The 11,744-nt window shown below is 31.9% G+C and overlaps 1 protein-coding gene across 1 annotated transcript in view; it reads right to left on the reverse strand.

Annotated features, from left to right (window-relative positions):
• The window catches only part of LOC106463794 (SWI/SNF-related matrix-associated actin-dependent regulator of chromatin subfamily D member 3-like), a 335,955-nt gene extending 327,064 nt beyond the window's left edge, over nucleotides 1–8,891 (reverse strand). Inside the window, exon 1 of the mRNA XM_022391691.1 lies at nucleotides 8,541–8,891. The gene's annotated coding sequence lies outside the window, so the exon portion shown is untranslated. The remainder of the gene's footprint in view (nucleotides 1–8,540) is intronic.
• Between the last annotated feature and the right edge of the window lie 2,853 nt (nucleotides 8,892–11,744).

Raw genomic sequence — 11,744 nt, forward strand, 5'->3', positions numbered from 1 at the left:
GCGGATTCGAACCCGCGACCCGCAGCTTGCGAGTCGAGCGCCCTAACCAAACTGTCTCGATAACATGGACTTTAAAAACCCGATGAGGGTCCAAAAAACTTTTATTATAACATACTAACTGCTGTATTCTTGATACACTTTACTTGATTGGTCTTTCACTTTTGATTAAAGGAAGAAGAAAGGTTAGTTAAAGTAAAATCAACACAAATATACTTTAGTGAAAGGTAGAGTCCAGGAGCATCATAACACATGCTAACATGTGACTTCAATGCTGTTACTTTAGCGACTAAATGTAAGGGATGAATGCTCATTGCAGAATATCGTTATTCGCAGGATGTGCGTTTTGGCGATATTTACATCATTATATTATACATAAAATATTATACATTTTTTAAACTATTTATTTCAAACCCAAAGCTCAAAGTATAGTAGGTTATTGTTTATATATATCATTCACTACATCACCACGAATGCACCAGCCACATATTTGTAAAAACAAATCTTTTTTTAATCTTATTTTTAGCTTTTTGTGGAAGAAAATGTTAAAGCAAAAACTAATGCTTTAGAACAAGAGCTTTTAAAAGTTTTGTTTTTAAGTGTTTTATTTTATTTGTTTATTAATAATATTTGTACAATATAGAATTTGACAACAGAGATTATAGGAATCATGATGCATATTATAATATAAATATGTAGTAATTATTAGTAACATAAATTTGTTCGAGAAGTCCTCATATATTCACATAGAATTATTGAAGCGTTTCTCTGTTGCATGTAAATTATTTTCTAACAGTTTGTAAGACATAGGAAAACACCATTTTTTAATGCATGCACAACACGTCGACTTTTAAGTATCTCTTAGAATAATAAATAATTACTTTAAAATTGAAGCCTTTGTTCGAAAACTGTTAACGAATATGTGTTTTTCCTGAAGCATAACGGTCATGTAAGTGCCTATTGGAATCCTAATAAATGTATAAGTTATACTGATCAAAGTAGTGAGCCATTTGAGCCACATCATTTTCTTTACCCATTCAGGACTCATACAGAAAGAAGTTTTTAAGACGAACTTTCGCGAAATACACTTAGCGATGAAATGTTTTATACCAACTGAAACATTCACATCACTCAGTCTTTCGATGAACTGTTCTTAATACTGTGTTCATGCTTTCAAGTTGCCATTAACGTTACATTACTCTTTTGACACGGGCTATTTATTATATGCAAATACATATGTTTTGGACACTAATTTATCAGAAATATCTCTTTGCTATTATAGTTTAAGATCTCATTGATTAGATTATTTCCAAATGTTATGCGAAGATTAATTTTCTTTTATATCAGCATGGTATAACATAGTTTGAAGTAACATTCGTTTGAATGAATAGGACTGTAAATGTCAGGATTTCATATACATGTATTAAAGTTAAGTGGATAAAAAACATTATCCGCATTTTATTATTAATTATTGTAAAACTATAAGAAAGGTGTTTTCACAACACTTACCAACTCAAACATTACGTACATTCATTTCTCTTTTGCTAAAACAGTTCTTAATTCTTAATTGGTAAATCGTATGGATAACAGAGTTGCTAAAGAATTGCCAAACTTGTTCTTGAATTACAAATAGACTTACCACGAACAGAACAACTACACAATGATCGACGTTATAATTGTTAAAAACATATGTTAATATTTTATTTGGATACAATATGATAGCGAATAATTGAACTGATGCTTAAGTGCAGGCGTGGATTTTCGTTTAGGAAATACGAAAATTGAAGAATTAGTAGCAATTACCCACAAAACACGTGATCTTATAAATGAAAATTAATTTCCTCACCAATCATTAAAGTACCATATTTAATAAAAAACATGTATGGATTTTAAACCGAATATCTGACCATATTATAGGCTATTAAGGTCTAAACACCTTACAAAGCAAGTTTATATTGGGCCTTATAAAGTACATAGGAAAAAGTCCTAAAGTTGAAATTTATTTAATAATATATATTATATAGCAGCAAAAATTGGTTTTGAAGGTAACTTTCCAATGAAAATATTATTTAATCAAAATGAACATAGAAACAACAACAACCTTTAAAATTTCAAAGTCAGCAAAAACAAACATACAAAAACTTTGTGCAGCTACTCACGTATCTTGGTACATGCACTATGTGACTGTGACTTACCTGTCTATTGAAATTCACTGAAGTGAAGAATCCAAAATTTTAGTTTTTCATTGAGGTTAGTGAAGTCAACAAAGAAAGTGTTCCACTATAATTATGTTTTTAAGTCTCTAAGAAAAGTTAATAAGAATATATATATTATATTAAATGGAAAGGTTAAAAAGAATTTAGAAAACACATGTGTGGATTTGGCTTTCTGGCCATTATCTTCACAAATTTTATAGTTTCACATTAAGATTTCACAGCGTGTAACCATGTTTTAATGGTTATCTAGATAATATTTTTACTCATTTTATATGTTTCGTTATTGTTTTTAGGCTTAGTGATTTGCGTGTTCAGACTGTGAATCCAAGGATTCATGATTCGCGACATGTTACTGCAAAAATCTGATTCATACTTGGGGCCACGGGTGCGCTATAAGAGTAACGGTCAAATTCCACTACTTGATTAGAAAAGGGTATCCTAAGGGTTGGCAGTAGGTTCTATTCACTAGATGCCTTCCGTGTAGTCTACAAGCTTGCTTGTGGTTGTGAAAACAAAGGGCTAACAAATTCGTGCTCCTCCTCCTATGTCTCGGGAATGGTTGATTAGTGATGCTAACCTAACCCTAACACTTTTCTGATCGATGCAGAACACCTAAGTATTACTACCAAAGGTACTTTTGGCTTCGATTACTTAGTTAAGTGTTATAAAATAACGTTTCGGCTGATTTTGTTCATTTTTTATCAAGTCGTAAAGATGTTCAAACTATTCCCTTTGGTAGATGTAGTATGAAGTATATCTCGCAATACATTAATAAACTCTGCTTAAAATATTATTCACAGATTGTAGAACGATTATTGAGGAACAGCATGCAAAAATATTCTTAGTGTAAAGTTAAACTACAACCGAATCGTTTTTTTATATAATTAAACAACGATGGTTAATTCCTTTTGTGTGACAAAAACAGCAAAAGGAAAAAACAAATTATCATGATAATTGAAATATTTTGACAATCATGAATTACCTGTGATATAAACTGCATCTTCTTAGAGGTGTTTAAGAGTCAGTTGCATTTCAAGGCTATCAACTACATGAATATGATATCAAAGTTTTACAAGTTAATTTTGACCTATAAAATAGGACACTTGATACTTGCTTTGTTGAAGTATGAACGACGGTTTATAACATACACGAAGGTCAATCAAACCAGATCTTAAAATACAGATGTCTGACTGCTTTATTTGTGTATGTGGTCAAGCAAGTCTGTCCTCTGGCAATCCTTTCATTTTAATGCAATAATACTTATGAAGATAAAACCAGAAGACAAGAAAACGATAGAAAAAGTTCTGAATAAAAATTAATAGCAAAACTTAAATAACAGTGTTGCTTACTTTAATCTCACATTTATTAAATACATATTGTTGTTTATTTACTTTTTATGACTATTTGATTTTCATTGGATCCATTTTCGTATGTCAAAGCAGACTTATGTGGCTTTTACAAACGTTTCTATTGAGCAAACAAAAAAGAAGTGAATATGTATCAAGTCATTTACAAAGTCTACGTTATGCTATTGTTGTTTGAAGTTAAGCACAAAGCTACACAATGGGCTATCTGTGCTCTGTCCACCACAGGTATCGAAACCCGGTTTCTAGTGTTGTAAGTCCGCAGACATACCGCTGTGCCACATTGTTCCATATAACTTATATGCAGGAAACTTGATCTTAAATAATTTATTTCCCTTATTTAAAATACCGAATAATTTGCCTGACTATATATTTCTCAATATTAGTTATAGTTTTTATTCTTAGACGCGCCTGTTATAGTTTGAACATTATTTTTTCTGTCTGTAAAACTTTTGCGTTAGAAATTGTCATTTTGATTTAATTAAATTTTTTTTTACTCATCAAAGTACTAATTAGGCTACAAAAAAAGATCTAATGTAATTCTGTGAAATAATGAAATCTAAAATCCTTATTAAAACTTACGCCTCTGAAACTTTAAAAAAGGTTTTTCGATATAATAAATTAAAAATTCCTGCGACAGAGAAGAAATGTAAAAAATAGGCATACTTTAATTTGAATTGGTTAATAGATAATTTAATATAATGAAAAGCCTTAGTTAATGTAACAAAGTATATATAAAATACTCGTAGTTTGACATATTGTTAAGAATTGATTAGTTGAGACAAAGTAATCCTTGTTTCAACTTGTTTTCTCTTTTATACAATTATAAAGAAAAACGTCGCTGAACAATAAAAATCAACACTATCACTAAAGTATTAAGATAAGGCTTAGTAGAACAATGATGATGTTGAGTTATTCTCTTGACGTTTTTACGATCTAAGCATTTTCTTACTCTTATTTACATCCGACAAAATTCCAAAGAACTTTATTATCCCAAGGCAAGTACGTAATTACCTCACCATTTATAAAACAGAAGCAAAAATAATAAACATTATACACTGAGGAAAATAACACGCTACCAAAAAGGAATACAAATTTAATGTTTTATGTTCTTAAATAATGTTTTTCAACGTACACGAACAGTAACTGACAATGTTAAAATGATTACATGAAATGTTTCTCACTGAAATAATGTTATGACATTTAACGGTCTTTTGCATATCTAGTAAATATAAGTTACGATATTTACGCACTAATTTAATTTGCCTCACTTAAGAAGTCGTGTAAAACTTAAAATACGTTTATGTTTTATTTTATCGAGTCTCTTTAGTTGATCAAATTTAAAACTACACTGCACTTAGTTTTCTTCAGAAAGTAATAGAATGTTTTTCAGAACAATGTAGTTGTATCCTTAGCAAATTCGCGAATGACTTGCATAAACATTATGTATGTATGTTAGTAAAATTTCATAGCATACAAAGAAAAGTTCAGGAATAGTGTGACTAAATGCTAATGAAAGCATACATTTAAGTGTATAAACACATTGTTAGACAATGAGTCGGTTTTATAATGTTTGTTACCTAAAAAATAGCGTTTATATTAAGATTTATTGTAATAGAAATTAAATCAGTATAAGTAATCAATATTTGTTTTAGCGTAAAGCTGCACAATGAGCTACCTCCGCTTTCCCCCTACGCAGAATCGAATCTCGAATCTTAGCTCCGTGCCTGCGGCTGGGTCACTTTGAGAACATGCTATACGTCACAACAACAGTATGAAAAACTTAAAAAAAGAAGGAAGTTAAAGACTTGTTGCTCAAAGATAAACAATTAAGGAATCCAAGTATAATGATTTAAATTTGAGTTAATATCAAAAAGCAATATAACTAAAAAAATAAATTGAGCTTATGCATTTTGGGTTCAAGGGCAGGCTATTAGTACCTGTATTTACATAAACGTTTTTAAACATGTTTCTAGAAAACCCTAAAATAAGCTTAGAGAGCTACCGTTCTAATATTCCCTTGAACATTCATCCCAGTTTATGATACATCAACCAAAAATATGGCACTAAGTATCATTCCATTGATTACAGTTTTATGCATTAGAAGAAGGACAATCTGCACAAACTTTATATTTTTATCCAAATTGTAATGAATTTCGTCCTTGCACGTTTTTGTTTTAATTGTTGGTTTGATTTTTTTCGTTACATAGTCTTGAACCCAAAATGCTTTTGCTCAATTTATTTTTAGTTATATTGCTTTTGGATATTAACTCAAATTTAAATAATTATACTTGGATTGCTTAACTGTCTATCTTTGAGTAACAAGTCTTTAACTTCCTTCTTTTTCGTTACATAGTTTGGGTAGCAAAGTATTGTACTTGGTAGCAAATTTATTGACGACGCTATCTTCTGTATATAATGTGAATCTGTAAGAAACAGGCTTAAATAGCGTATAGGATAAAACTAAAAGGTTGCATTTAGTTAGATATAAGGCTGTGGGAAACCTTCCCTACCAATGTTGCAGGTGTTTATACTGGCAAGTTGAAAATGTACTTGCAATATATCTTAGAACCTACTTTCATGTTATCAACATCCATCGATCAAATACTTGAATATAGCTTAGTAACTGTGAGCTTGGTAGCCTTACTTCAAGACAAAGCACAGAAAGCAATTTGGTGACCACGAGGTTACACCTCGGGAATCTAGAGTGGTTTATGCTGTATTTGTGGTTTCCAACATGTTTCCAATATTGTGTGGTGGCTGTTATGGAAGTCTGTTTTACCCTCATTTCTTTATATCACGTATCTTATCAGCCACAGAGCCCAAACATGCAGAGAAGTTTACTCTAGTTTGTCCCATCTGTACCAGGCAGAGTAAACCAAATCACTCGCAGGGCACTACAGAAGGTAATATGATATCTTAACTCAGCCTTCATTCTGTACCAGTAACAAAGTAAGCTGACAAAACACAGTCAAACATGAGCTACGTTCTATTGTGTCATGCCCTTAAGTTTTCGTAATTCTCAGCTATGAGCAGGTAACATTAAGATGTTTTGGTGATATTGCTTTGGCTAAACATCACTTCTTACATAGCAGAACTTTATTTACAAATAAATTAATGATGAAAAGACAACGTAATAAATAATAATATTCCAGTGTTTCTTACACTAATCGCACAAACTATATGCACGGTTTGAAATCATGTTAATAAATTGATGTTTTTTTCCTCTTTTTAGAAACACTAAATAAAATTATTCCATGCAAAATAAATGTCGTAAAAATAATCTAAGATATAAATATACCATATAGTTGATGTGAATTTGACCCAAAAGAAACCACTGCCTTTTAATTTTTAATACAATATCTAAACCACTTCAGGTTTTTCTGTAACAAATTAATGAAACAGATATACAAATTACATCTCAATCGAGGTGTATTAAAACATTCTGAAATTACTATAAAGTCCAAAGAAATTCACTGTATGTAAAGATTCTTACGATCCAATACTTTTTCCTCACGAACCATGGACATTTTAGCTTCCCCATAACAATGTTTTCAAGAAATATCGATTAAAAGTTTAGTCTGCGATGTTTATTTTTGATTGGATATCTATATAGCCGTGGCTGCTTTGTAAAAAAAAAACTTCACAAATGGAATAGTTTAATTTCAAATCTGCGATTTCTCCATCTTAATTTATTAAATATTCTGTAATAGAAAAATAACTTGTTGCATTTTGATTTAGTATTCGATATGAAACACTGAATCAATGGGATTAGCAAATATGAGTATGAGAACCTCGGGTATTAAACTTTAGAATATTTCTCCAAATATATAAGAGGAAAACAAATATAAATACTAAAATGATTCAACAAAGTTACCTAACCATTATGAAAAAAATACAAAGATAGAATTATGTATTGTACGTAGATTGAGAACGTTATATTAAAACGATTTTGGAGCCTCACCACATCATTACAGTCCATGTCGCCATCTCCGGTCATGCTCTACCTAACGACTGTGCATCTTGACAATAACCGGTTTTGTTTTCCATCCGCTTGAGGTATGCGATAGTTGAATGAGAGACATGGCTGCTTCATAAACCCATACTCTGTTGGCCTCGTTTCCAGACAATGGTTGTTATTGAATATGTCGTGTACTGTTGTCTGAGACAAGCGGACTACTTTTTCCATTGATCTTTGTGTTCCTAACTTCATACTTGTTAAAAGATGCTGGACTGTGCTTATCACAGCTGGGGTAAGACTTGTTGCAGGTCTCTTTCTGGATGGTCCTGAACCTAAGTTCATCCACATTTCTTTATTTCCCGATACCATTTAGTACAAGGGATATCTCTATCTTGGAAATTCTAAATCCCCGATCTGAATACATCTTTCTGAATTGAGCACAGGGATATTTATTATTCGAAATGGACATTACGTATCCTTTCTAAAAGCGATAGGTTTTTCGGTAACGTCATACTACCTATGAAATTCTAAACAATTTCAAAATATAATTCTGATACCTGCCATTCCACTACATTATATCGGTTGTGGTTGTCATATGACAAGCTGATTTGCATATTATATTTACTTTAATATAAAGTACTCGGTCCTCTGTACTTAACAATTATTATTTTTTTACCGAACTTATTTATGTGTAATTGTATATTAATCAATACATTACATCTGGAATTGAACCATTCGTATGGAGTTTTTAACGTGTTGTTTTAATCCTTAGTCATTATGCCTCTCCGTTTGGCACTGTTCTATTCATATTTCATTGATAAAATTCTATATAATATGTGTGTTACCATCGTATATACAAAAAGAATTATTTCAATAACATTCACGTTTGTTTCGTTGATAAAACATCTAGAATAAAGACATTTATCCGACCCGACTCACTATTTCGCTTTTGTTATTGCAGTTCTATGTTCACGAAACATAACTGTGTAAGAGGGAACCTACCTGTAAGTTACTTGCCAGACTGCTCCATCCATACAGGAAGTTTAGCCCTTCGTGCTTACGTATATGACACGAATAGTTTCAATTTGATCAGAGTTTGTGGCGTTTTATGTTAAGTCTCTCACGATAGAACTTTCAATGTCTGAATTACCTCTCTTTACGGAGGTGTTATAGCTTGCGTATGGCGGGAGATTCTTTCTTCTTCTTACAGCTCTGGATGTGAAATCCTTGCTATATATCGTTGTCTCGAGCTTCCAGCAGGCGCATGGCTCAACTTAAGCTTTCGAAGCGGCCGCCCGACAAGGTAAAGATCCCACAAGTGGGCTTTGTGAACCTTTACGTTGGGAAGGAGAGGAGGTTTGTGTCGGTTAGGACGATAGCAGTCGAGTGTTTGAAATTATTTGGCTTTTTGCCATGTGTAATTACAGAGGGACACGACCAGTGGCCAATCAGAAGAAAGAATTTGGTATGAAAGGACCGCCCTAGGGCTAGTTTTTGTGGTTAGATTCACATTGTTTTGGCTATGCGATATAGAGATTTTCATGATGATAAATGAATACTTACGTGAGCACGTGTGAAAGACATGACTATCAAAGATTCCCTTATTTGATAAGTCACCTGCAAAACATGGCGGCTTATTGTGTTGATGTAAAGCTAAGTTTATAATACTATTTTTAATCTATAATGGAAAATGTTTTTTTTTTTCAAAAATAAAAAAATTAGATAACGAAGTGCGTTTATCTGTCGCTGCATTTCTAGTATGGTTTTAAAAATATAAAACAAATTAAATCACATACATCACTATATTTCATAGGTTCAGGGAAACTTTTCGTCTTGATTTTAGTCGTATGCCAATATTTGTTCTATGTTCGCTGATCAAATCTAAATTGAGAAATGGTGAATTTCTTACTCAAACTTCAAAACAAACGCAGTATCAAGAACACCTAGCGACGAACACTACTTTTACACCAACATGAAATAAAACATCCCACGGCACATAAAATATATTTTTTGTCAAACTTTTACTGTTATAGAATATTTAGTTAACCTAATACAGTTTCTTTTACAATGCTCTATTCCAGTAAAGCACTATCTGATACGATATCATTCAGCAGTTTTACATCATTTCTTAAGTTTAATTTAAAATGTTGGCCAACAATTTTAGAATTTCCTCATCTATTTCTTTGTTTAACTGTATGAAACTAAAACATGTATTTTAAATACAATCGTCTCTATTGCTATCAGCAGTAGAGGTAATGAAATAAGTAAGTCTAACAGAAAGAGGGTGTAATTAAAAGTCCATGGCCTCTGGATATAACTTATATTAAGATATAGCATTTTGTCTAAATTCTGGAAAGACATGTGCAAAACCAACACAAAATAACGACTACCATAGAATTGATTCACTTAAATTAAGATACGATAAAAATTAATAACATCGTGTTTACATAAAAAGTAAATAATAGATCACAGAGTAGCAAATTACAGTTTCAGTATCGACGTTTCTATATGTTTTCTGAAACAATAAAAAACGTTTATCAAAGTTATGCAATAACTCTTCTTCTTAAAAACAGCATTACGAGAAAAATCAGCAAAATTACTAAAAGATCCAGTTGACCAATAGGTATTGTTTTCATAAATATAGACATACATATACTGTGTGTATATATATACATACGTACGTACATATATATATATATATATAAAGAGAGAGAGAGAGAAAGAGAAGAACGAAGAAAATATTTCAAGGATGACTCGGTAAAGAAAACCTCTTTAAAACGTTTCTTCTATATCTAATTAAAACTCTGTGTGACATTTGGAACGTCGTTAATTTATGAGATTATTTTAAATCCAATTGTAATATTAGAAAGTTGTAAGTTGCATTCTAATCGATATCTAGAACAAGTACTGGAAGTAATTAAGGAAATACTGTGGAATAGTGTACATAAGACTATATACTATATATGAAAATAGATAGCATAGGAGTGAAGTAATATGTTGATAATTTACACTTTAAAAGATATATATTTAATAGTTAGCGTGTGAGGCTTTGGATAGAATGGTCCAGGGTTCGAGACGTGATTCCGCTGAACATGCTCCGCACTCTCAGCTGTAGCCATGTAATAAAGAGTCTGATAAAGCCCTTTTAGTGGCAGATAGTGCAGGTTGATTGCCTTTCTTCTGGTCAGCGATTTAAAATTAGGGACGAATTTATCTTGGGGATATTTGACCTGATTATTTATGTGTGCATAATTTGCCGTTCGGGTTGAAAATTTCAATTTCAAATAATACACTCATAAGCCAAAAATGTTAGTAATACTATGTATAGAATATATCTGTCCTCAATTCATGTTTATATAAGGTAAGTATTTTTACATATTAGAGAAATAAAACCACTGGGGGTTTATAAATAAGACGGTCGAGATGACTAGCAAATCAAAGAGCAATGTGTCCCGAATCTATAGTACAAGATTATCTGACCAAAAACTTCGTCCAGTTATTTGAAGAAAGAACCATCAAACAAGGCTAGGAGGTTAATATCGGAGATTGTTCGGGTTAACACATTCAATTTTGCTAGAATTGACGGATAACGTTAATAGCTGTCCAGGAACGTCCAATTCTATATCAAAACAATGGTTAGGGATCTACGTGAAATTAACTTTTGTAAGTGTGCCTTCTTGAATAAGCCACAACAGAAAGGAATATCTTCAACAGTGCCTATATAATCAGGATTAGACCGTTACCCAATGAAAATGTGTTTTGATGAATCAAGCGTTATATTGTTCTGCAGTGACGGTAGAGTTAGAATGTAGCAATAATCCAATGATGTCATGAACCCATCCTGCACAGTCTCATTGGATAAGGTTATTCAGATGGCGTAATATTGCGGGACTGAGCTAAGTTCATTGGTTTCTCTGAATGATCATAACTCTGCTCATGAACATTTGATCACCGGAACTGACCAGATGCATCCCATAAATGCTCCAGTTTTAATCGATTGGAAATGGCTATTTCCAGAAGATAATTCCAACAGCTATAAAGTTAAAATCGTTTGTGATTGGTCTACTAAGTACAATACGGTCGTCCAAAATCCCTAATCTGCATAGTTCCATGATCTCAATACCATCGAGAATCTATGGGCTGTTTTAGAACGAGGTATCAAAACACTTAGTCCATTACTGTTAATTTTATCAGAACTGAAAACAA

Source organism: Limulus polyphemus, unplaced genomic scaffold (assembly GCF_000517525.1).
Source record: "Limulus polyphemus unplaced genomic scaffold, Limulus_polyphemus-2.1.2 Scaffold55, whole genome shotgun sequence".
NCBI classification, from domain to species: Eukaryota; Metazoa; Arthropoda; class Merostomata; order Xiphosura; family Limulidae; genus Limulus; species Limulus polyphemus.